We start from the raw sequence: 27,942 nt of genomic DNA, 5'->3' as shown, positions 1-27,942 counted from the left end.
AGTCGATTAAAAAAGGTTAGTGAGCATGATTAAGGGAGGGAGAAGGGAGAGAGAGGGGAGAGGGAGAGAGAGAGTGAGAGAGAGATAGAGGGAGAGAGAGGGAGAGATAGAGGGAGAGAGAGAGGGAGAGAGAGAGATAGAGGGAGATAGAGGGAGAGAGAGGGAGATAGAGAGTCTACATGGTACAGGGCTCTACAGTGCGACCATTTCACTCCCACTTGCCCCTAAAATATGATTTGTGCGAATTGGAAAAATAATTTAGGAGCACAGTGTGTGAGTAATAGCTTTGCGTAGTATTTCATAATAGACAGAGCAGTGCAGACCTTGAATTTGAGAAGCTACAACAACTAGCTCTTCTACCCTGCGTTCGACAGCCCTGTGACAACTCCTCTGTGACAACTCCTCTCGCCAGTCACGCTGTTTCTATGTGTAGTGAAAACTCTGTGAGCAACGGCTCCAATGGTCTACCATGCTCTACATGCTAACACTTACATGCTAACACTTACATGCTATTGGCTAACACTAAGCTATCCCTGGGGACGCTCAGGGGCATCCAATAGTGAGGGAAGTGGGCCTGAGTCTCTCCCTCTCCTGAACCTATTTAATTCAAAAGGAAGATATTGATGGACATTTGTTACGAGTGCAGGTAAGCAAATGTGAGTCCAATGGTGGAGGAAATAATGTGAGACAGAGAATGGTTGCTCTTTCTTCGAGGTGTCTTTTAATGTAAGATCACAGAGCAAAGGGAATCCAGGAAAAGATGCCGAGCATCAACTTGAGAGAAAGGGTAGATACAGCAGATAAATCTACAGCGAGAAGGTCAGCACAATCTCCAACTCCTTCCACACGATCAACAGTCTGAAGCCTCAAGTCAAGTCAAGTCAAGTCAAGTCAAGTCAAGTCGACAGGGGCAGAGAGAAACAACAGGTGAATAAATAGTCAAAATACCAACATTCCAATGCATCAATCAGTGACAGGTAATTGACAGCTCGTGACAGCAACCAGTGGTGACAGAACAATCAGTGACACATCAGGAATAGGGGCGTGACCAACAGTGAGTGCAGATACCAACCACCAGGTGAAATAACTCCAGAATGACAGTAGGGTTCCTAAGACTAGAACCCCGAACGTTACAGACATTAGCTATTATTTTTTATTATTTACGTTTCAACAGCGTCAAAATATGAATTTAAATTATAATTAATTCAAGAATTGTATAAAGAACTTTCCTTGTTCTGACATCTAATAATATATTCCATTACCTTTCCTATCAGTATCGAGGTCAAAATGTTGGTATCGTGACAACACTACAACATACAAAGGCAGCTGGACAACCGATATCCTTTGCGTCTAGTAGGCATGGGCCAATGGTAGTATGTGGTGGTATGTGCTATTGCACAGATGTTTGCACTTATTATGCACACGCACGCACACACACACACACACAGAGTATAATATGCATGTAATAAAGAGTTTGTTAATAAACTCCGACATTTTTCACTGTGCTCATGAATTTCTTTGTGTGCTCCGAAATCTTTTCATTTAGGATCCTTGGGCGAAAAGTTAGCATAGAGCCTTGATGTAGACATTTGTAGAGGTCTCAGAGGTCAAAGATCAGAGATCAGAAATTTACAGCACCCCTGCAGCAGGTAGTGGTTCAGTGCCTTGCTCAAGGACATTCCAACAGGGATTTGACGCATTGGCTGTTGCAGGGAATTTAACCCCTTAAGCCCTGAACGGTCCGGTACCGGACCAATAATCATTTCACGATCCATAAATAGATCAATACAGTCCGTATTAATTAATGTAGTGTACTCCTTTGAAAGAAGAGACCTATGACTTTCGATGGGCTTTCGAATTTCGAAAAACTACACCACCCAGCTCACGCCAGCCCCTGTCAAACTTTGAGCCGTCTGAGGTGAAATACTTGTTCAATGTAATTTTCGGGATCATATCTCATGGGTAGAACAAACCTGAATGTTATTACAATAAAATAGAATGAAGTTCGTTTCTTTACCTTTCTGTGAACGCCAGATGAATTGACATTGACAAAGGCTGTTAATATTGCTTTCCATCTCGAGTCAGCAGCAGGCTTGGCAGCACAGCTAGCACCCTCCAGTAATGTTTTCCCCAAACCTCTGATGTTGACTCAAACAGTGGCGCCGTCCGGGGAGTTTCCCGAACCGGTTTTCCCGGAGGACAGCCTGGAGGTAAATTTCGCTGCACGCCGGGGTACGACCGCGTCAACAGCACGCCGGGCCGTGTGTGGAAATTGTGGCTCCTCATCACACCCCAGCCGGGCTCCAGTTTGCCCTGCCAGGGGACAGAGGTGTCAACGCTGTGGCAGGCAGAACCATTTTTCCCGGGTCTGCCGCTCTGCTCCCGGTGCTGATAGCACGTCGCCACGCTCGCCACGTCCACCTACGCCGACAACCATCCATTCAGTGGACGCCACCTCTCGTGCATTTAAATGGTGCACGGTGGAACTGGATGGGGTGGTTCTCCCACTCCTGTTGGATACGGGGGCCTCCAAGTCACTTTTGAACATTTCCACGGTTCGACGACTTTTCCCGCGCCGGACGCTCACCGCCAACGCAGAGGACCTGTATGGGTATGGACACTCTAAGATAGGAATGGCAGGCACAATCACCTTCACCGTGTGCTACGGGACCAAGGCCCTTCCCTCATTCACTTTCCAAGTGTCTCATCAGGGAGCCAACCTCATGGGCTACGATTTGTTTTGTGGGCTTGGGTTCTCCCTGGTAGACAATACAGGGGCTGACATTCTGTCTGTGGGTTCGCCCTGGCACCAGCGCTGGCCTGCTCTGTTTAGTGGGTTGGGCTGCCTCACTGCATTTCACCACCAGCCTCTCCTCATCCCGGAGGTGCGTTCGGTGATCCAGCCGCTGCGCCGCCTGCCCCTCGCCCTACGCAACGATGTCACCGCAGAGCTGCAGAAGCTTTTGGATGCGTGCATCATCGAGCGTGTCGACGCTTCACCATGGGTTTCCAACCTGGTGATAGTCAAAAGGAAATTAGGGGGACTGCGTCCATGCGTCGACCTCAGGCAGGTGAACAAAGCGGTGATTCCGGATAAGTACCCATTGCCCACAGTGGAGGAACTGGTGGCACAGTTTTACGGCTCCTCAGTTTTCACCAAACTGGACCTTCGCCAGGGCTACCTGCAGGTTCCACTGCATCCTGACAGTCACTACCTTACGGCTTTCGTGACGCATGTCGGAGTGTTTAGGTATACCCGCATGCCTTTTGGTCTCAGCTCGGCCCCCAGCTGTTTAAAAAAAATAATGGCCACCATCTTCGCCGGCATCCCGGGCGTGGTCGTTTTTTTGGATGACATAGTGGTCCATGGTGCAACATCAGCCATCCACGACGAGCGCCTGGCGAGGGTGCTGGACGTCCTTTCCAGTCACAACCTCACGCTGAATGGGGACAAGTGCACCTTCTCTGTCCCAGTCATCGTATTTGTGGGGTTCCGCCTGTCTGCTGATGGCCTCAGCCCGCTCCAGTCTAACGTGGAGGCCGTGCTGCGCCTGCCTGAGCCATCCTGCCCAGCGCAGCTCTCGTCGTTTCTAGGGATGACAGCCTACTACCTTCGCTTCCTTCCCCAATACTCCACAACCACCACCCCGCTTCGGAGGTTCCTGAAACAGGACGCGGTCTGGGAGTGGACCCCAGCCTGCTCTATCGCTGTTCGCCAACTTAAAACGCAGCTCACCTCACCACCAGTGCTCGCGTTCTTTGATCTGGCAAGCCCGACGTTTGTCACCTGTGATGCGTCCAATACGGCGATCGGGGCTGCGCTGTCTCAGGTCCAGCGGGGCGTTGAGCGCCCAGTGGCGTTTGCCTCCCGCGCTCTCTCCCCAGCGGAACAGAAGTACTCGGTGGGGGAGCGCGAGGCTCTGGCCTGTGTCTGGGCGTGTGAACGGTGGCACATGTACGTGTACGGACGACATTTTACGCTGCGGACGGACCACCAGGCTCTTACCGCCCTGCTCGCTACATCCGGGTCGGGCCACAAGCCATTGAGGATTCACCGCTGGTCTGAGAGGCTCCAGCCATATAACTTCACCACAGTGTTTACTCCTGGCAGGGAGAATGTAGTGGCTGACCTGCTCTCCCGTGCCACCCCCGACCCGGCACCCAAAACGTGCCCGGATCCAATGGAACCGGAGCTTGTCCTTCAGCTTCACGGACCGCTCCAGGCCACAGTCTCCCTGGAGGACCTTCAGCTTGCATCGGAGGGGGACTCCACGCTCGCCCAGCTCCGCACCTACATCAGGGGGGGGTGGCCCGTGAAGGTCCCGGAGGTGCTGGCGCCTTTTCATCGGGTCAAGGATGAGCTGTCCTGCTGGAGCAGTGTTTGTGTGGCTCGGGGGCTTCGCATAATCATCCCCAGTGACCTCAGAGCACGCATATTGACCATGGCGCACAAGGGGCACCTGGGCATCGTGAGGGTGAAGCAGCGCTGCAGGGATCTGGTGTGGTGGCCGGGCATTGACCGGGATATAGAGACAATGGTGAGGGACTGCTCAGCCTGCCTTCCCAGCGGTAAGACGGGGCCGCCGACCCCAGCGCCTCTGCAGCCTTTGCCATGGCCACCCGCACCTTGGAAGCACATCCAGCTGGACATCTGTGGGGAGCTCCATGGTGTCCCACACCACCAGCGTTTCCTCCTGGTTGCCTATGACCTCCATTCCAAGTGGCCGGTGGTGGCCGCCTCGGGGTCTGTGACTACCCGTGTGGTCACGGATTTCCTCTCCGCCCTGTTCGCCCGGTGGGGCATTCCAGACACCCTCACTACGGACAATGGGCCGCAGTTTGTCTCTGCTGACTTTGCCGCTTTCATGGAGGCCAGGGGGATTAACCACGTCCGTACAGCCTTCTACCACCCGGAGGCAAACGGGGGGGGTGGAGAGGTTTAATCAGACATTGAAGAATGGTATCAGAGTGCACCTGACGGAGGGTCTGCTGTTCTCAGCCGCTTTACTCCGCACTCTGCTTCACTACAGGGCGACGCCGCACACAACTACGGGCAGTTCCCCAGCCCTCCTGATGATGGGACGCGAGTTGCAGCTTCCCCTGGATCGGCTGAGGGTCCCGGCAAGCATCGCCCCGGCAGTGATACCCTGCCAGGGCACCAGGGTCGCAGATGCTCAGCGTCGAATGAAGCAGCAGTTCGACAGGAGGCGGAGGGTGAAAGCGCCTTCCTTCACAGAAGGAGACTGGGTCCGGATTCGTCATCCCCACCGGGACCACAAGCTGCTCTCCTTCTGGTCGGCACTGATACGGGTCACGGCCCGGCTGGGCCCGGCCACCTTTCGTCTGGCTGATGGATCACGGTGGCACGCAAACCGGCTTAAGAAGGTGGCAAACGACCCCATCTCGGACCCAGAGTCCAGGGAGGGTTCAGAGCTGGACATTGAGGACTGGGTTTTGCCAGATGAGCCGCAGCGGGGCCCGCCATTGCCAGCCGAGCCCCAGGTTCACCTGGAGGCCTCTCCAGACCGCGCCCAGTGGGGCTCACCATTGCCATTGCCAGTCGAGCCCCAGGTTCACCGGGACGCACGGCCGGTCCGCATCCGGAATAGACCGGCCTACTTGAGAGACTATGTTACTTGAGAGATAGACTATTTATGTTACAGATTATTTATATTTATTCATTGACCGTTTTAGTCAGAGCATAGTCTGTTGCGTGGCAGAATAATCCACACGACTATGTCAGTGACTGGCAGTCTACCCGGTTCACCTAGGTAGGCTGCAGGGACTGTTAGTATGAATTAAATATGAATAAAATTGTATGGGGATGTTCTTCGGGGTTCCCTGTGGGGGGGGGGGGATATGTTGTGTATGTGAATCACAACGGTGTTCACCGGGCCTGTAAGATGGCACGGTAATGTTGCGACACTGCTGTAATATACCGAAAAGCGTTGTGGTAACGGGAGATGGTGTGTGTGTTTTGTGCACTGATGGGGCGGATCAAATAAACGGTCAAACGTTAAGTCGCAGTCCGGTGCGTTATTTCAATACATAATACCTTGGTCAGGGGATATAATGCCAGTACCTTGGTACCTTTTCCTGTGAGGCAACAGTACCAACCACTGAACCAGCACCTTTTTTACTGTGATGTAACAGTACTAACCACTGAATCAGCACCTTTTTCCTGTGAGGCAACAGTACTAACCACTGAACCCAGGACTTTCTTTCTGTGAGGTAACAGTACTAACCACTGAACCCAGGCCCTTCTTGCTGTGAGGTAACAGTACTAACCACCGAACCTCTATATTTTTATGGATTCCGCTATATCCTGTAGCTGGTTTCTAACGTGTTGTTCCTTTTTTTCCCTGACTGTTTTTATGACGTTTCAATGTTTCGCCGTATTGAAGATGTGTGTTCTGGTTGTCTGGGTCTCTGTGTTCCATGCTTAGATTTAGTTATCGAGTTAAGGCAATATATATGCATTGTAAACCGCATGAATAACTGCAAATAAAACTACTTCTGAAAGATTCTGATTGGAACCACAAGGTCCAAGGGAGGATTTGAAAAACCACCACAATAGGTTCCTTAAACTTAAACTTCTCCTGAGATTTTTTTAAAACATTATCATACCATCTGTCATATTATATTCCCTCGCTTTCCTATTTGAGGCCTTTAGGTTGGATAAGGAGGCTGTGAGGTCAAATATATTATTGAGGCTTTCTACTGCCCTGTTTACACTTTCGCTGTTGTGTAGGACGTTTTTTTTCTTCAGGAACTGGTCTAAACATAATTGGACCTTGTATAGCTTGATAGCATTTTGGAGCCTTCTATACTACTTTATTTCCATTTGTAACATTTGTTAATAGTGTTTAGTTGGTTTGGTTTGATACTTCCTGATTGGGTGTTGATCTGTTCAGATAGACACTACAGTTGTTTTGCTCTGACATCGGCTGACTGTGAACGCTCTGAGAGACACTAGGCTGAGGTCAGTGATAAAGTAATCTACTGTACTGTTACCCAGAGATGAGCTGTATATGTACCTACCATAGGAGTCCCCTCGGAGCCTACCATTGACTATGTACAGTCCCAGCGAGCGACAGAGCTGTAGGAGTTGTGACCCATGTTTGTTTGGTCATAGTTTTTTCTGGGGGGGCATATTTGGGAGGGGTTGTTTCCCCCTCCTGAGTATGAGTTTGTCTCCCTGTGTGCTGAGAGTGTCAGGTTCTCATTCTGTCCTGGTATTGAGGTCCCCACAAACTATAATGTGATCACAAGCCTGGAACTGGTTGATTTCGTCCTCTAGGATGGAGCACATGTCCTCCTTATAATATGGAGATTCAATTGGGCGGATCTAAGGGTGCTTTCACACCAGAGCTGTTTGGTCCGGACTATCGGACCAGAGTTCGTTTTCTCGGATAGTCCGCTTTTTTTGGGGTGGTGTGAATGCTCAGTCGAACTCTGGTGCGGACCAAACACGCGAACTCTGGTCCGCCTGAAAACGTAGGTCTCGGTTCGCTTCATCGGACCAAACGCGGACCAAATATAGGAAGTGAGTCACGACTCTCACGAGCAGAGCGCTAAATTACAACCTAACCAATCAGATCTGCGATATGAGGTAGCGTCACGAGCAGAGCAATCTGTGTGGACAAGAGGCGGGTTGCTACGTTTACTGTAGGGAGGGGCTTTTAGACCCATGTTTTTTTTTGCTTCGAAAAGAGGGACATCCTCTCAATTTGCGGGACGCGGGACATTCGGTCAAATGGTGGGACAGTACAACCAAAAGTGGGACACCTGGTCACCCTACCACCGACACACACACATTTCCACTCTATTGTGTCCAATAGACGAGCGCCCTTTTCGACCGCGTGACATTGTTCAGAAAGTTTAGTGCGCTTGACAAATTGCAATGTGAATGCAGACGAACCAAATGCAAACAATGTTGCAACTTCACCCCCCGAACCGCACAGAGTCCGCACCGAGTCCGCCAAAACTATATGTGAAAGCGCTCTTAGTGGCACACAGGGAGATTTCGGCCTCGGTCTCTCTCTCTCAAGGCCTCTACATGCTACAGCAACTTCAAAGCAACTTCAACACAACATCAGCGCGATTTCAGCGCGGTTGTTGTTTAGGGTCTTGTAGACTGTGTTGCTTGGACGTTGTGTACATGTCCCCCAAATCTAACCTAAACAACCGTTACGTTGATATTGCGTAGCAGTGATTGGTTGGTTAGCGAATGGGGGCGGGGCTGTCATAGAATAATATTGGTCTCGCATAGAATACCATCCGCCATTGTTGTAGCCAGCCAACGTTGATGCTAAATAATTAGCGTCACATAGCTGGCCTTTTTCTGAAAACCCAAGCACATATTGTTCCATAGCATACGCCTTCAGTTGATCATGACAAATCCTCTCTTACCTTGACGATTAAAAAGCCTCCATAATTTAGTAAATAAAGCTGTAGCCAGCCAGCTAGCATTGGTGCTATACAAAATGCTATCCACATTAGCTACATAGCTAACCAAATAAATACAATGGTATCCTGAGGTAACTTTAACGTTAAATACAACGTTTGCTAGTCGAAATGACTGGACACACACAGGGACAAGTTAAACATCAATCAATTAATTTATTCCAATAGGTAGTTTGAGCTGCATGTGAGCCGAGGTCCTCTCCATTGGAAACTAATGATGTTACGGTAACGTTAGCTCGAAAAGCACAGAAAGTTAAGCTGCTAGCAACAGACACTATAACACTTCCGGTCGGGGGATTTCAAAATAAAAGAGCGATGTCTAAAATCACCGGAAATACGTTTATTTTGTACATTATCTAACGTTAACACGAACCTAAACTAACTTTAGTTAAACTAACTTTGCGCGTCGATGTTGCAGAAGCATAAAGGCAGAGTGTCTAAAACACTGTTGCTTTGTCGATGTTGTGTTGCAGTTGCTTTGAAGTTTCTGTAGCATGCAGAGGCCTTCACTCCCCTCATCCTCTCCACACCTGTTAGTGTTGTGTGCATGTTGTGTGTATGTTGTGTGCATGTTGTGTGCATGTTGTGTGCATGTTTGTGTGCATGTTGTATGCATGTTGTGTGTATGTTGTGTGTATGTTGTGTGCATGTTGTGTGCATGTTGTGTGTATGTTGTGTGCATGTTGTGTGCATGTTTGTGTGCATGTTGTGTGCATGTTGTGTGCATGTTGTGTGCATGTTGTGTGTATGTTGTGTGCATGTTGTGTGCATGTTGTGTGCATGTTTTGTGCACGTTGTGTGTTATTATTATTATTATGTTGTGTGTATGTTGTGTGCATGTTGTGTGCATGTTGTGTGCATGTTGTGTGCACGTTGTGTGTATGTTGTGTGCATGTTTTGTGCATGTTGTGTGCATGTTGTGTGCAGGTTGTGTGCATGTTGTGTGTATGTTGTGTGTATGTTGTGTGTAGGTTGTTTGTAGGTTGTGTGTATGTTGTGTGCATGTTGTGTGTATGTTGTGTGTAGGTTGTTTGTAGGTTGTGTGTATGTTGTGTAAATGTTAGCAGCTCCACCAGCAGGCGCCCCCACAGTTAAACCAATCAGCTGCTATTTAGACTGAGATCATACCAGCTGCTCCTAACATTACCTCCATTCAACTCTCTCTCTCACACACACACACACACACACACACACACACACACACACACACACACACACACACACACACACACACACACACACACACACACACACACACACACACACACACACACACACACACACACACACACACACACACACACACACACACACACACACACAGCTTCTCCGAGAGCCAGACAATATTATACTCAGGAAATCTTGCATTTTCCCATCATACTGCAAGAAGACACTAGATAAGACAAGATAAGAGAGTGTTTTACTGAGGCTCTGCGTGGGTAAGAAAAACACGAGAGTTAAAGGGTTTTCAAGTGAGTGAGTGAGTGAGTGAGTGAGTGAGTGAGTGAGTGAGTGAGTGAGTGAGTGAGTGAGTGAGTGAGTGAGTGAGTGAGTGATTGAGTGAGTGAGTGAGCTTCTCCTTTCTACTCTTCCCCACTGTCATTTGCTCGTTGCCAATCTTCAAACCTTGTTAACCTGTTAAGCCCTAGCCCAATTTTCTGAAAATCCGCCTAAAAATACATACCTAAGTAAATGGAAGATTGCTCCACTTCTACAAGGTCCATTTGCATGTTCTTGGAATCTAGGGACATCTATGGATCTTAGTGAATGTATTCCCAATGTCATATTGTGTCTGTTACTAGGCTTGAGTAAATTGTGATGAAACAAAGGATAATATAAATTATGATTTTTCTTTGCATCTTTGATGGTGAATAACACCATGCTAAAAATTACCAGACATCAACTTGTTCATGCCACTGCCACTGAGCTTGTTCAGCACCTTCTTGAGATCACATGTACAAAACATCTAAGTAAATTAATAAAGGGAAGATGCTTAAACAGAATGTTTTGTAGATACAGTACTGAATTCTGCAATTTGAAATATTATTATAGAATATAGAATATCAGGCCTATAAATTACCTTATTATAGCCAAATTGCACATCTATGGATCGCGCCAAATCTCCTCTTTAAATGGCAGAGTTAAATTTGGATTTTTGTATCACCAGGTGTGCAGCAAGCACCGTGAATGAAATCGACTGTATGTACAGTTCCTTTCTTATAATAGATATGGCTCCGCCATTTTGAATCTGTTTGCAATGTGGATTATTACTAATCGTTCACAGAAGGTAGACACACTAACTGCGCTCCAATATATGCCAATAACGTTCAGTTTTGTGGTAGATAATCTCGAGAAATAAGAGAAATAAAGAAAAATCATCGACAAGTAATTTGCTTGCAGGAAGCTTGCATGAGCTGTGTAATGTAGTTTTTTGAAATTTCAATGCTCATTGAGAGCTCTGGATGTCCTCTCTTCATATAACTACAAACCAAATTGCGACGCAAATTCTAAATGGCGGATATTCGCTAAATTATGAACACATTCCATAAACAAAAATCTCACTAATAACACTTTAAAGGGGAACTATTTTACTATTTCTTTCACTATTTGGTCACTTTTACACAATTCCTGTGAGTCTATGGAACACCTTTGTAATATCTTTTTCCAAAAAATTCATTGTTTTGTATTCCTAATCAAGTACTCAAAAACAGCATTTTTCTACCTCAAGATCTTAAGCCGTTTTGAGGCTGGGCTCCAACCACTGTGTGGCCTGGTGCCAACTGCCACATTATTATGCAGCTGAGAAATCTCTGACATCACAGATATGCACATTTTCAGATGACTCAGTTCAGTGAGGGTGAATATTGTGAGAGGAGAATTGGAAGAATGCGCCAATATGAGAATTAGAGACATAGATCCTATTAATATAAGTCCACATAGCTAGGAAACAATGCTAAACACTGAAAAAGGCCATTTATAAGATAGTTCCCCTTTAAACTATGGTAAACAAGCGTATTGTTGAAAATATACACTCTGACTGCTGTTATGACAGGATTAGGGTATTTACTCTTGGCTATATTTGAAAAAAAAATGCAACATTATGTCATACAGTCTGGAGAGATACATTTATGACGTGATGTCATCTGCGGTCGCCAGCAGACAGCTCGGGCTAAAGAGGTAAGGTCTGTCTGTCCTCGGATAACATTTATATTTTTCAGTGTTTAGCATTGTTTCCTAGCTATGTAGCTACATAGACTCACAGGAATTGTGTAAAAGTGCCTAAATAGTGAAAGAAATTGTAAAATAGTTCCCCTTTAAAGTCTGTCTGTTGTGGCTTCCCTCTCGTCACCTCCCATGGAGGCTAATCAAGCGCAATGCGGAGCAGCTGGACACGTCCTGAGGCAGAGACACCTGCTGCATAAAAGACCCGACAACTCATCTCTCAGTGCTTGATCGTACTGACCATTGTGGTTAGTGTAACAAAACGCCTCTTCAAGTCTTAGCATATGTTTCTCTCGTGTTTGATTATTTCCGTTTTCTGTTGTTTGCTTTTTCCCGTGTTTCGTTCTTGGACTAATGCTCGTTGTCTTCTCCTCTCTTCCCCATCAAGGAACCGTATCTCCACCCCAGAATTCCCTGCGTCGCTCCCCGTTCATTTCCCACCCATACTCCCTCCCCTGGACAGGTTAGTACACGCACATGAAAACAGTATATCACATTTACACCACATGAGTTTTTGCACGCTAGACACACGCACCCATACAAATACTATTATTGAAACACACACATCTCATTCACATGGACCGTGGGCATACACACACTTCCCCCACTTAGGCCCTGTTAGTGTAGTACGTTCAATGATTAAATTTTATTAAAAACATTTCTTTATTTATTATTAAATATCATTATTCTATTCCGTCTGTCTCCTGGGTCTGTCTGTCCTGGGATTCTGCCACACTTGACTCTCTTTTGTATTAGCGTAACAGAACAATCAAGCCATTAAATGAGTCAAGGCGGAACCCCAGGGCAGACTGGCGGTCAGACGGTCAGAATCGGAAAGATTAACTCCCCCCTCTGTAGAAGAGTTGGTGCTCAACCACTCACCCCAACTCGCCACCCTTCAAACCTAGCTGACCAAAGCCTTTCCCTCTGTCCAAGGACATATAGCCGAGCTCCAGGGCTCATCCCGCGTCACCACAGCGGCACTCACCTCCCTCGTAGCGAAGATGAATACGCTGGCCTCTGCGTTAGCTTCCATCCAGCAAAGACTAGACACTTTTCCCGGTGGGCCCTCGAACTTGGTATCCCCTGGTGTGCAGCTCAATGACCCAGTACCCCCGGAGCCAGCCCCATCCCGCCCAGAGCCTGGTCTCATTACACCTAGGGCCTTTGGAAGGGATTTTGACTTGAGTAGGGGATTTCTCGCTCAGTGCAAACTGCTATTCCGGTTCCAACCATCTAAATACTACACAGGGGAAATCAAGATTGCGTTTATTATGTCACTGCTTGTCGACAAGGCACTTAGCCGGGATCCAAATTTTTCAAGTGACTATCTTTCTTTTCATCAGGAATTTTGTTTTGTTTTTGATCACCCCACAGACGGCGAGGAGAACAGGCTCCAGCCGCGCACCCAGTTCTCCCGATTTTGTAACTACCCTCCCGGCCCCATCCTCTCATCTTCACATGCTGCCCCCTGTTCCATCTATTCCACTCGTCCCTCTGGACACCCCCTTGTCACCTCAGGTGATGGGCGTCCCCTGGGTAAGATTACACACAGCACGGAATCCCTCTCTCTCACTTTGTCTGGTAATCACGTGGATACTGCATGTTTTCTAGTTTTACACGCTACCACTGCACCCCTAGTGTCAGGATGGAGGTAGGTGAGTTCCAGTTGTGGTATGCAATCAAGGAGACGGAGAAGATGTACTCTTAAGTAGGTTCAGTTTAATAGTAAAGAACACAAAGAGTAATACTAGGATACATTCGCAGAGTGGCAAGATAGATAGACGGAATTATATGAAGCTTAATGGGGTCCAGAAACCGGAACCGCCCACGTTATCTCCGAACGTTATTATGAAGACCTGACGAAGAGCAAACAAAGAGAGAAGGGTTAAATAGAGACCACATTCCGACATACCACACACACCCCCGTGACAGCCAATCAGGAGACCCATACTAAGTGACAGGAGAGACAAGTGACAGGAGCCAAGTGACAGGTGTCAGAATGGTGGGTGGTTCTCAGACAGCAGTCAGCGAACCAGAACGTAACACCCTAGTGTTAGGTAGGCCGTGGTTGGAGAGACATGATCCCCACATCTCCTGGGCCACTGGGCGGATTTTGGCTTGGAGCATAGCTTGTCATGCCAACTGTCTATGCTCCGCCCTCTCCGTCTAGCAGTCCCAGGCCTGTGATCTCTCCCCCGGATCTCACTGGTGTCCCCTCCGTCTCTCATGACGTAGCCCTGGTGTTTAGTAAGGACAGAGCTCTTTCTCTTCCCCCTCACTGGCCGCATGACTGCCCCGTTGACCTCCTTCCCGGGGCAACCCTCCCCACAGGTCGGTTATACAGTCTCTCGGTCCCGGCGATGCGCAATTATATTTACGAGTCTCTAGCCTCATAAGACCATCATCTTCCCCTCCTGCGGCGGGATTATTCTTTGTGGCGAAGAAAGATGGCAGCCTGAGACCCTGTATTGATTTTTGCAAGTTAAACGACATCACGGTTAAGAATAAATATCCACTCACCCTGATGAGTTCCACTTTCGAGCGACTAACTCACAACCGGATGTTCACCAAGTTAGATCTCCACAACGCTTATCACCTGGTTAAAGTTAAGAAGGGGGACGAGTGGAACTACGACATAGGTAACAAGGAGCTTCTAGCTCAGGGAGTGGAGACACTGGTTGGTCTGTAGGAGGAGGTCTGTCGGAGGAGGTCTGTCGGAGGTCTGTAGGAGGTCTGTAGGAGGTCTGTAGGAGGAGGTCTGTCGGAGGAGGTCTGTAGGAGGAGGTCTGTAGGAGGTCTGTAGGAGGTCTGTAGGAGGTCTGTAGGAGGAGGTCTGTAGGAGGTCTGTAGGAGGAGGTCTGTAGGAGGTCTGTAGGAGGAGGTCTGTAGGAGGAGATCTGTAGGAGGAGGTCTGTAGGAGGTCTGTAGGAGGTCTGTAGGAGGTCTGTAGGAGGAGGTCTGTAGGAGGTCTGTAGGAGGAGGTCTGTAGGAGGAGGTCTGTAGGAGGAGGTCTGTAGGAGGAGGTCTGTAGGAGGAGGTCTGTAGGAGGAGGTCTGTAGGAGGAGGTCTGTAGGAGGTCTGTAGGAGGTCTGTAGGAGGAGGTCTGTAGGAGGAGGTCTGTAGGAGGTCTGTAGGAGGAGGTCTGTAGGAGGAGGTCTGTAGGAGGAGGTCTGTAGGAGGAGGTCTGTAGGAGGAGGTCTGTAGGAGGTCTGTAGGAGGAGGTCTGTAGGAGGAGGTCTGTAGGAGGAGGTCTGTAGGAGGTCTGTAGGAGGAGGTCTGTAGGAGGAGGTCTGTAGGAGGAGGTCTGTAGGAGGAGGTCTGTAGGAGGTCTGTAGGAGGAGGTCTGTAGGAGGAGGTCTGTAGGAGGAGGTCTGTAGGAGGAGGTCTGTAGGAGGTCTGTAGGAGGAGGTCTGTAGGAGGAGGTCTGTAGGAGGTCTGTAGGAGGAGGTCTGTAGGAGGAGGTCTGTAGGAGGTCTGTAGGAGGATGTCTGTAGGAGGAGGTCTGTAGGAGGAGGTCTGTAGGAGGAGGTCTGTCGGAGGAGGTCTGTAGGAGGTCTGTAGGAGGAGGTCTGTAGGAGGAGGTCTGTCGGAGGAGGTCTGTGGGAGGAGGTCTGTAGGAGGAGGTCTGTAGGAGGTGCAGCTACAAGCAACATATCTCTCTTTCTCAGGGTTTGAGCCACGAGCAGCAACACAACCAGTCTCCACTAGACTGCCACACTATCAACCTGTCTCCACTAGACTGCTACACTATCAACCTGTCTCCACTAGACTGCTACACTATCAACATGTCTCCACTAGACTGCTACACTATCAACATGTCTCCACTAGACTGCTGCACTATCAACATGTCTCCACTAGACTGCTACACTATCAACCTGTCTCCACTAGACTGCTGCACTATCAACATGTCTCCACTAGACTGCTACACTATCAACCTGTCTCCACTAGACTGCTACACTATCAACATGTCTCCACTAGACTGCTGCACTATCAACATGTCTCCACTAGACTGCTACACTATCAACATGTCTCCACTAGACTGCTACACTATCAACCTGTCTCCACTAGACTGCTGCACTATCAACCAGTCTCCACTAGACCGCTGCACTATCAACCTGTCTCCACTAGACTGCTGCACTATCAACCTGTCTCCACTAGACCGCTGCACTATCAACCAGTCTCCACTAGACTGCCACACTATCAACCTGTCTCCACTAGACTGCTACACTATCAACATGTCTCCACTAGACTGCTACACTATCAACCTGTCTCCACTAGACTGCCACACTATCAACCTGTCTCCACTAGACTGCTACACTATCAACATGTCTCCACTAGACTGCTGCACTATCAACCAGTCTCCACTAGACTGCCACACTATCAACCTGTCTCCACTAGACTGCTACACTATCAACATGTCTCCACTAGACTGCTACACTATCAACCAGTCTCCACTACACTGCTGCACTATCAACATGTCTCCACTAGACTGCTGCACTATCAACCAGTCTCCACTAGACTGCTACACTATCAACCAGTCTCCACTAGACTGCTGCACTATCAACCAGTCTCCACTAGACTGCTACACTATCAACCAGTCTCCACTAGACTGCTACACTATCAACCAGTCTCCACTAGACTGCTACACTATCAACCTGTCTCCACTAGACTGCTACACTATCAACCTGTCTCCACTAGACTGCTACACTATCAACCTGTCTCCACTAGACTGCTACACTATCAACCTGTCTCCACTAGACTGCTGCACTATCAACATGTCTCCACTAGACTGCTACACTATCAACCAGTCTCCATTAGACTGCCACACAGCTGGTCTCCACAGCTTCTAGCTGACAGAGGAGGTGTCACTGTGTTGACGTGGAGCAGAGCTGACAGTCCACTGTATCAATTACCCCCAGGCCTCCAGGTTAATACACACACACACTCACAACAAGGTCCATATATTGTCACTACTCTTCAAGGGTTAATTTAAGGGTTAATACACACACACACACACACACACACACACACACACACACACACACACACACACACACACACACACACACACACACACACACACACACACACACACACACACGCACGCACGCACGCACACACACACACACACACTCTCTCCCAGGGGAGATAGTCTAGTCCTCCACTATCTGTCCATCACTCCTTTCTACATCAGACCATCCTGCCCTTTTAGCTGTGTGTGTGTTTATATGTGTATCATGCTTTGTGTGTGTATATATTTACATGTGTGTCAATGCTATATGTGAATGTGTATGTGTGTGTGTGTGTGTGTGTGTGTGTGTGTGTGTGTGTGTGTGTGTGTGTATATATATTTCTGTGTTTCCATGGTATGTGCGTGTGTACTGTATGTGTATATTTACATGTGTGTGTTATATGTGTGTGTTCAGAATAGCTTACCAGCTAAAAGGCTGTGGTGGATGAAACTGACCACATAGACAGCAAATCCATTGCTATATCTGTATCTGTGTGTTTTATATATATGTATCTGTGTGTTTTTATATATCTGTATCAGTGTGTTTCATATATCTGTATCTGTGTGTTTTATATATCTGTATTTGTGTGTTTGTATCTATGTGTGTGTGTGTGTGTGTGTGTGTGTGTGTGTGTGTGTGTGTGTGTGTGTGTGTGTGTGTGTGTGTGTGTGTGTGTGTGTGTGTGTGTGTGTTTATCTATCTGTGTGTGTCTATGTGTGTTTATCTATCTGTGTGTGTGTATGTGTGTTTATATACGTGTGTGTGTGTGTGTGTGTGTGTGTGTGTGTTACGACCCCTGAGGTCTAAGTGGGTGATCTACAGTGTTGTGCTAGTTACTGAAAAATAGTAACTAGTTACCATTACTAGTTACTTCATTTACTGATTACTTACACCAAAAAGTAATGTGTTACTGTGAAAAGTAACTTTTTAGTTACTTAAAAAACAAAAACAACATTATTTCAATCACTTGAATGTGGTCAATCTCACCAGCAATGACATTGTACGTGTGCCTGCCCTTTATCCTTTTACAGGCCAATGCAGCTTTCTGGCGTTGTAAAGTAGTGGGGTTTATCCAGTGAGATGTTATCACAAGGAAGCTTTTGTTGTGGACGGACCAAATGTCTGCGGTGGTTGAGATGTAGTCCAGCCCCTCAAACCTTTACTAGCTCATTTTCCATCTTTGTATGAGTCGGATTTGGTCTTTAATGTTAGACTCAGCTACTAGCTTCGTTGAAGCATGTTGTTTCTCCAGGTGCTTCAACATATTTGAATTGCTGTTTTTGGCAGTAGATATGATCTTTGAGGTGGCTGGGTGGCGCAGCGGACAAGGCGCTTGTCACCAACGCAAGAGACACTGGTATCGAATCCAGCTGTCAGCGTTGCTTCCGGCTTGGCCGGCCGTTGTACTGGCTCGATTGGCAGAATCAGTGGGAGGGAAGCCGGTGGGTGGGTCTGGGTCGTTGTGGACAGCGACTCATACAGTTCGGCCGGGGCGCCTGCACAGCAAGGGAAGGATCTAAGAGAGGTAGTGTGACCTTCCACACATTACACTCTCTCAGTGAGAGTCCGCGCTGCCAGGTGAAAAGAAGTGGTGGGCTGGGTACACATGTGTCGGAGGAAGCATGTGATAGTCTCCGCCCTCCCAGACCGACGGTAGGGGGTAGAGTGCGCAACGACCAGGAAGGGGATTGGGAATTGGCATAACGACTAACATTGGGAATGGAGAAAAACGGAAAAAGAAGGAGGAAAAAGATAATACAAAAAAAATATATGATCTTTGAGCCAAGACACGATTTACATTGAACTAAAACGTTATTTTCTTTGTGCTCGACAAAAGAGAAATAGTGAGAATATCCCCATGTGTAAATAATTTACTTAGTGGGCGCCGCCATGACAGTCTAGATTAGCGTAAACACAAACATGCCCACAATGTGTAACGGTAACGGTAATTGGTAACGGTAATTGAGTTACTGAATATTTTAAGTAATGGGTAGCACTTTATAATAACACCCTGTTATAATACATTTATAAGGTATTTGTAGATAATGAACTAATCATGAACAAACCATTTATATACATTCATAAATGATTATTAAATCATTTATAACTATATTTGTATACCATTTACAGATTAGTTCTACATTATTTATAACTCATTATCAACATTGTTTGTACTTGATTTGCTCATCATTAAATAATGTTGTTTAATGTGTAGTAACACCTCTGTAGATGCTTTGAAAAATTGATATGAAAAAACGACTATACTGTATCTCCATTTATTTTTCATGTTCAACAAATGATTTGTTAAGACATTCATAAAACATCTATAAATTATTTGCAGATGCTATTGTGTGCCCTAATCTAAAGTGAAGCCTATTCATCATTAACAAATGTATAATACAGTTAATTATTTGTTTACTTGTTCATCACATGTTACAAATGTTGTAGACAGCTTTCGGATACACCCTTCTTTGTGACATCAAACAGTGACAGAATTAGGACTAAAGATAAATGCAATTTTATTAACATATAAAATACATGTGCATGACATAGTGTAACATGGGGGGGCACTAGGACCCAGGAGTACCCTGGCCAGGTATTGAAGAGTATCTAGAGAGGAAGTCTCACGCGAGTGAAACTTGACGTCACGTGTGTTGCCGTCTGTTTGAATGGAAGCAAGCACGATACAAAAAATGGTAAATCTATTCCATCATTTCCGGCCTACAAACAACTGTTATATGTTGTGTAGACGTACTTGATGTGGTGGGCGCTAACGTTACATTTGTCCTAATGATTAGTTCATTATCTACAAATACCTTATAAATGTATTATAACAGGGTGTTATTATAAAGTGCTAGTTAACGTCCATCATCCTCATCGGAGTGTACATTCCACCACACGCAAACACTGGGGTCGCACTTTCAAAACTTCACGACGAGGTAAACAAACTCCAGGCAGCTAATGTTGACGCTGCCATTTTGGTCTTGGGGGATTTCAACAGCGCGCGTCTTAAAAAGGTACTGCCGAATTTCTATCAGCATGTGACCTGTCCCACCAGAGGCGAGAACATATTAGACCATGTATACTCGCAATTTAAGAATGGGTACAAGTCACAGGCTCTTAGTCCATTCGGTAAAAGCGATCACGCCGCCATCTTTCTTTTGCCAAAGTACAGACAGAGTCTCAAGCGAACGCCGGTGGTCTCGCGAGAGGTTAAGCGTTGGGCCGTGACGTCAGTGGAGTCACTCCAAGCAGTGCTGGGAAGCACAGAATGGAGTGTATTCCGTGAGAACACAGCCAATATTAACGAATACACCGAAACGGTGATTGACTATGTCTGTACTCAGGTAGAAGTAATAATCCCCTCCACCAAAATTAATATCTACCCAAATCAAAAGCCCTGGGTAGACAAATCCGTCCGTGAGGCTCTGAAAGTGCGCACATCAGCATACAACACCGGGCTGGTGACAGGCAACATGGAAGAACACAAGATGGCAAGATACAACGTCAGGAGAGCAGTAATAGAGGCAAAACGGCGTTACAGGGATAAAGTTGAACTTCAGTTTGAACAGGCTGACTCTAGAGGCATGTGGCGGGGCCTCAGAACAATGACAGACTACAAAGGAACCCCCCTCAAACTGAACAGTGACATCTCCTTAGCAAATGATCTCAACTCCTTCTATGCGAGGTTTGAGGCTGTGAATAACAACACCAGCCTACAAACCACGGCAATGGGGGGGGGGGGGTCTGCTGATGGAGACTCAGTGTTCAGGGTAACAGAGCATGAGGTGAGACGGATCTTTAAAAAAGTGGATATCAGGAAGGCAGCAGGACCGGACGGCATCCCCGGCCGCGTCCTAAAAGTCTGTGCCGACCAACTGGCCCCGGTATTCACTGACATCTTCAACCTGTCCTTGGAACAGGCCGTCATCCCCACCTGTCTGAAGAAGTCCACCATCATCCCTGTACCCAAAAAATCTACGCCCGCTTGCCTCAACGACTACCGCCCTGTAGCCCTCACCTCCATAGCCATGAAGTGCTTTGAGAAGCTAGTGAAGGGCTACATCTGTTCCTCCCTCCCCATCAACCTGGACCCTCTGCAATTTGCATATCGCCCCAACAGGTCCACGGAGGACGCCATAGCCCATGTGCTGCACACAGCAGCATCACATCTGGACAAGAGGCAGGGGAACTATGTGAGAATGCTGTTCATCGACTACAGCTCAGCATTCAATACCATAGTCCCCTCCAAACTCATAGCCAAGCTCAGGGACCTGGGCTTGAACTATGACCTGTGCCAGTGGGTCCTGGACTTCCTGACAGGCAGACCCCAGGTGGTAAGAGCCGGCAACTGCACCTCCTCATCCATCACGCTCAACATAGGGGCCCCCCAGGGCTGTGTTCTGAGCCCCCTCCTCTACTCCCTGTACACACATGACTGCGTAGCACAGCGGAACAACAACACCATCATCAAATTTGCTGATGACACAGTAGTGGTGGGCCTGATCTCTGCCAACGACGAAAGGGCCTACCTGGAAGAGGTAGAGAACCTGTCACAGTGGTGTCAGGAGAACTGCCTCTCCCTGAACGTCAGCAAAACAAAAGAGATGATTGTGGACTTCAGGAGGTCGGGGGTCAAGGACTACAGCCCCCTCAGCATCGACGGGGCACCAGTTGAGAGAGTGAACAGTTTCAAGTACCTCGGAGCCCACATATCCGAGGACTTGACATGGACCACACACATTGACAGTGTTGTGAAGAAGGCACGACAACGCCTCTACTTCCTCAGGCGCCTAAGGAAGTTCCAAGTCAGTCAGAAGATCCTTAGGAACTTCTACTCATGTACAATAGAGAGCATCCTGACCGGCAACATCACCTCCTGGTTTGGGAATAGCACTGCACAAGACCGTAGCAGACTACAAAGAGTGACACGTTCAGCCGAACGCACAATTAGAGGGGGGCTTCCCACCCTCCAGAACATTTACAACAAGCGGTGCAAGGGGAAGGCTAAGATAATTATTAAGGACTCGAGCCACCCGAACAACTGCCTCTTTGAACTGCTGCCGTCAGGCAAGCGAGACCGGAGTCTTATGGCGAGCACAGAAAGACTCAGAAGGAGCTTCTATCCCCAGGCCATCAGGCTGCTAAACGAACAATAATCGCTAAACGAACAATAATCACTATGCAACAACCATCAAATGCACACAGCACACACACCCACACGCACACACTCACTCAAACAAACAACACACTGCAGCACCCACTCTCCACACTTTAGATCACACAAACACACTTACACTTTATATTTATTGATAAAGGATTTGCACTACAACTCGTACACCTACTGTGAATTGTACCTAAACTGCACCTTGTCCATTTATGCCTTGCACTATATAGTATTGTATATTAGTACACTGCACAGTATTGTATATTGTATAGTAACTACGTCTACGAACATTGTACATATGTCTAAACTGAACACTGTGACCTCTTTTTTTACTTCTAATTTTTACTATGTTTTTATTTCATACTTACCTTGTCATGCACAGTCTCTGGAGCGCAACAGTAAGAAGCATTTTGTACAAAAGTATTCTGTACTTCTGTATGACAACTATTAAAGAAACTTGAAACTTGAAACTTGAAACTACCAAGTAATGCGTTAGAGTACTAGTTACTGCCAAAAGTAATAGCGTTACTGTAACGTGTTACTTTGTAGCGTGTTAGTCCCAACACTGGTGATCTAACACTTACAGCACAGAGTTCACATGGCCTCCAGCTAGATCATTGCCCATGATAAATTAAACGCCTTTAATCTTAAAGGGGAACTATTTTACTATTTCTTTCACTATTTGGGCACTTTTACACAATTCCTGTGAGTCTATGGAACATTCATTGTTTTGTATTTCTAATCAAGTACTCAAAAACAGCATTTTTCTACCTCAAGATCTTAAAGGCCCACTTGCAGGTTAAACCCTACTCTTCAATTATGGGTAGTTTACATCATTGGTATCTAATTTCATTATTAATTTTTTTCCATTTGACGCCGGAAATTCCACTCAGAAAGGGTTAAAAATGTCCACGCACGAATAACATGTATGGAGCCAATCAAAAAGCCACGCCATCAGTGCCGTGACGTCACTGAAGGTCACTTTCCCCTACTTCTCATCCAGTACAATGGAGTTTGACGAGTGCAGAAAGCCATTTCCTTGATCCAAATGGACGCCTTACAAGACACAAATGGGTTTAATCGTCGGAGAGATTAAACCCATTGAAACAAGGTAGTTATAAGGGTTTTAATGTCATAAAAAAAAGAACTACATGTACCACTAGGCAGCCTGTTGTTCAGTACAGCAGCGCTATTGGTCTGTTAGGCTGTCGCCTTATGCCTTATCCCCATCATGGGTCATAGTACCAAGCTGGCTATATGGCTCTGGCTAACGTTAACGTTACCCCGCTAACGTTAGCATTATGTCTACTGTCGTGAACTATTTTAAATCGGGGCATGTAAAAGTGTTTCGGGAACGTGTAAAATTTGCAGGTCCTCTTCTCAGACCTGTGGGGCAAAGCACTGCACGCATCATGCCGGCTAGCAAGCTACACGTCACGGCATGTTGATACGATAGTAGCCCCTTTCATGACTGATGCACTCGGTCACGAAACGGGCTACCATGATAGCTAACTAACGTTAACACTACAAGCTCAAACACCTTATAACTACTACTACTGTTGTGTCCATAAGTTCCCTGGCAGAATACTTTGTTTGTGAGGACAAAGGTATACAAAGAGGAGAGAACCATTTTAAATCGGGGCATGTTAGGATTTTCGAGAATGCTGGCTAGAAAGCTAGCTAACTTAGCTACTAACGTTATATACACAATATGTACAATGACACAATGATTTACATTAGTATATTTACCTTGTGTGACGTCATCATTAAGATGACACGTGCACGTTATGAACCATGGATTAAAATATCCACGTGCGTGGTGATTGTGGTTGGGCGGACAAAATGTTTGATAAAAACGCTAAAATTGGGTCAACTTCGATAATTTTTTTCCCCTCTTAATGAAAGTCACCGTTGGCCTAGTCACATTGTTTATTGAACAAAAATACAACATGCAAGTGGGCCTTTAAGCCGTTTTGAGGCTGGGCTCCAACCACTATGTGGCCTGGTGCCAACTGCCACATCAACTGCCACAATATTATGCAGCTGAGAAATCTCTGACATCACAGATATGCACATTTTCAGATGACTCAGTTCAGTGAGGGTGAATATTGTGAGAGGAGAATTGGAAGAATGCGCCAATATGAGAATTAGATACATAGATCCTATTAATATAAGTCCACATAGCTAGGAAACAATGCTAAACACTGAAAAAGGCCATTTATAAGATAGTTCCCCTTAGCTCTTAAGCTTACGGTCCCACATTTTGCATAAAACGCCTGACGATTGCATACCCAAAGTAATTTGCGATTTATTATATTTTATACTTATAGCACATGCATGAGTCTGGTCTTTTTTGAAAGGTAACATTCTACAGTTAAAAAAATAATCACTTTGAGTGCTAATGTAATAGAGAAACAGAGGTTTGAACACACTGAAATAAAATATTTCTTACTTTTGTGTTGACTTGTTGCCAGATTCCTTGCCTAATGCCTACAATGTTCACTGAACTCACTAGTTAACTGTTGTTGTTTGTGTAATTTAATACTGCTGGCAGTGCAGGGTGAGATCAGAGAGACTACAGAGGCCAGTCCATTGACATCATCACAGGCCACTCCATTGCCAGTGACGGCAATGTCAGAGGCAGCATCTTCCCCTCCTCCAAAATGGTCAGCCATGGCAGAACTTTTTGGCCCACTCTTCAAAACCAAGGTTATCCTATAACCCTAGTTATGTGAATACTGGCTGAGCGTTCCGCTCTACCTATGGGATATATTCGTTGTCCATAGCACCTAGAGTGCTCGCTGAAAAAAACGTCCACTTGCACCTTTACATCTACCACGGTCACGCCCGCCCCGGGTTCCATAAATCCCGGGGTGGGGCCCCCACTTCCTCCTTCCGAGTCTGAATTTCACGTGAGAAAAACAGCCAAGGGTCCTCAGGGCGTTAAAGCTGGACGATCAACCAGTACTCACATAACTAGGGTTATAGGATAACCTTCGTTATGTTTCATCACTGTCTGAGTGTTCCGCTCTACCTATGAAAACTAAAGGGGGAGTAGGACGCGCAGCCACTGATAGAGGCACCCCCTGAGGTCCCTTATGACCATCAAGACGGGGAGGAGGGTCCCATCCCCCACTCGTCCTAACGAGGAGCGGGAAGATAGAACTCCAATCCATTATGCGTAATAGGGTACAGCCACTATAGGACGCACAACGTTTTTTTTTTAATCCGATGATTTAATGAGTTGAGGCCCCGTATAGGCCCATCTGGGTATCTTGCCTATACTCAGCACCGTTATATACACTTTCTGTGTGTGTGTGTGTGCGTGTGTGTGTGTGTGTGTGTGTGTGTGTGTGTGTGTGTGTGTGTGTGTGTGTGTGTGTGTGTGTGTGCGTGTGTGTGTGTGTGTGTGTGTGTGTGTGTGTGTGGTGTGTATGTGTGTGTTATGTTGTGTTGTGTAGGGCTGACCTTCGAAGTTTTTTTTGGCCGTCGAAGCTTCTGGGCCCAAGATTCGATTTTAATTCGAAGCTTCGACAATATTATTATTATTATTAGTATTTTTTTAATCTTATGTTGTGGGACTTGTACAGCACTTTTTAAAATGTGCACTATAAATAAAGTGGATTGGATTGGATTCATTAATTAAATTAATAATGAGGTGGGAGCTGCGCTGCCTGCTCTCCGTTACACAGCCAACGACATTACATTACATAATTATGTTGCAACCTTCGTCTATAATATTATATAAATATTTATATGTAGTTAATAGAGACAAAGGCAGAATTTGACTTAATTAAGCACGTTTTATTAAGACATGTTTGTATATGGGTCGGGACACTGTTGCTGACTGGGTGTCTTATCAAACACAGGTAAAACTAAAAATACTATAGAGAATTGTCAGTGTGTAAAGTTTAAACTATAAACCTTTTTAAATCTTAGACAAACGAAACACTTTGCTTTTATGAAATATTGTAAGCCGTCATTTGGGGCTTTATAAAAGCAGCAAGTTGTATTCAACACAGAGAGGAGTTAATGAGGAATCTCCATGTGCTTGTTGTAGTTAACAAAGAGAGGCAGAGTTAATGAGGCGTATGACGTCTGTTGCATTGGAGGCACAAGGTAAAAAAAAAATATATATATATTAATATTAGAAAACAAATGTCCTGTTCGAATCCCGTGCCCATCGAACAAAGCTTCGAAGCGTTGAAGTATTTAAGACAGCCCTAGTTGTGTTTGTGTGTGTTGTGTTGTATGTCTCATTGTCTCAGTGTGTGTGTATATCTATGTGTATGTGTATGTGTGTGTGTGTGTGTGTTGTGTTGTGTGTGTGTGTGTGTGTGTGTGTGTATGTGTGTGTATGTGTGTGTGTATGTGTATGTGTATGTGGTGTGTGTGTGTGTGTGTGTGTGTGTGTGAGTGTGTGTATGTGTATGTATGTGTATGTATGTGTATGTATGTATGTATGTGTGTGTGTAAGTGTAAGTGTATATATGTCTATGTGTATGTATGTGTGTGTGGTGTGTATGTGTTTGTGTGTGTTGTTATTGTGTTGTGTTGTGTTGTATGTCTCAGACATCCTATCAGTGTTATCTGAGACTTTCCAACCTGTAGCAAATTGAAAGCAGTGAGATGGAAGAGAACCTCCCCCCCTCTCTCTCTCCTCCTAACACCTTTCTATCCCTCTCTTATTCACTCACCTCTCATTCACCCTCCTCTATCTCTCTCCAAATGCATCCCTGCCTATCCTCCCTTTCAGATCTCTCTCTCTCTCTATTTCTCTCTCTCTCTCTCTCTCTCTCTCTCTCTCTCTCTCTCTCTCTCTCTCTCTCTCTCTCTCTCTCTCTCTCTCTCTCTCTCTCTCTCTCTCTCTCTCTCTTCTTTCATGCATCCCTCTATCAGAGAGAACATATTTCTGGCTTCTCATGCCATTGTGTGGAGGCTGATGCTCTGCTTCACATAGTTCCACTGTATCACTGCATGCACCACAACACACACACACACACACACACACACACACACACACACACACACACACACACACACACACACACACACACACACACACACACACACACACACACACACACACACACACACACACACACACACACACACACACACACACACACACACACACACACACACACACACACACACACACATTATCATACACAGGGGGAATACAGAACATGCACATGCTTTCTTTGGGCTATTTGTTGATTACTAATTCTTTATAATGTTGCTTTTTCAGACAGATGTGGTTATAGTTCAGTTTGACAACATCAACATTGTACATGGATCAAGGTTTACTTCCTGTTGCAGTGTTTGCTGATGTCATGACGACAGGATGTACAGTTTACTTCCTGTTGCGGTGTTTGCTGATGTCATGACGACAGGATGTACGGTTTACTTCCTGTTGCGGTGTTTGCTGATGTCATGACGACAGGATGTACGGTTTACTTCCTGTTGCGGTGTTTGCTGATGTCATGACGACAGGATGTATGGTTTACTTCCTGTTGCGGTGTTTGCTGATGTCATGACGACAGGATGTATGGTTTACTTCCTGTTGCGGTGTTTGCTGATGTCATGACGACAGGATGTACGGTTTACTTCCTGTTGCGGTGTTTGCTGATGTCATGACGACAGGATGTACGGTTTACTTCCTGTTGCGGTGTTTGCTGATGTCATGACGACAGGATGTACTCCAGGGTTCAAGCTACAGAGCCGCGGCTTCACATCATCCCTCCCAAGCTAAGTAGCGCTCTTTTCTGATATACAGTACGTTGGTAATGAATATTGAACTATGAATGAATGTACCACTCATTCAGCTCCTTTGACAGGTTGACTGAAACCTACATCCTGGAAACAAGAACTCCCCGTGGTGGCTTTTTGTTGTTGCACAACCCCAGTACCCTAGTGCTAACTCGTGGTGTTGGGCTAAGTTGTTTGCTGACCCAGGGTCAGTGAACATTTATATCACTCTTCCCCATCCTTAGTGGCTGTCTCCCCTGTTTTTCTTTACCTTACATTTCCCCCGCCTTTGTTGTTTTTAAGCCTGGTAATACCTCTTGA

The sequence above is a fragment of the Notolepis coatsorum genome, assembly GCF_963971535.1.
Source record: "Notolepis coatsorum genome assembly, chromosome: 3".
Classification (NCBI taxonomy): Eukaryota; Metazoa; Chordata; class Actinopteri; order Aulopiformes; family Paralepididae; genus Notolepis; species Notolepis coatsorum.
The sequence above is the reverse complement of the archived record's forward strand: the minus strand, read 5'-3'. Positions refer to the sequence as shown.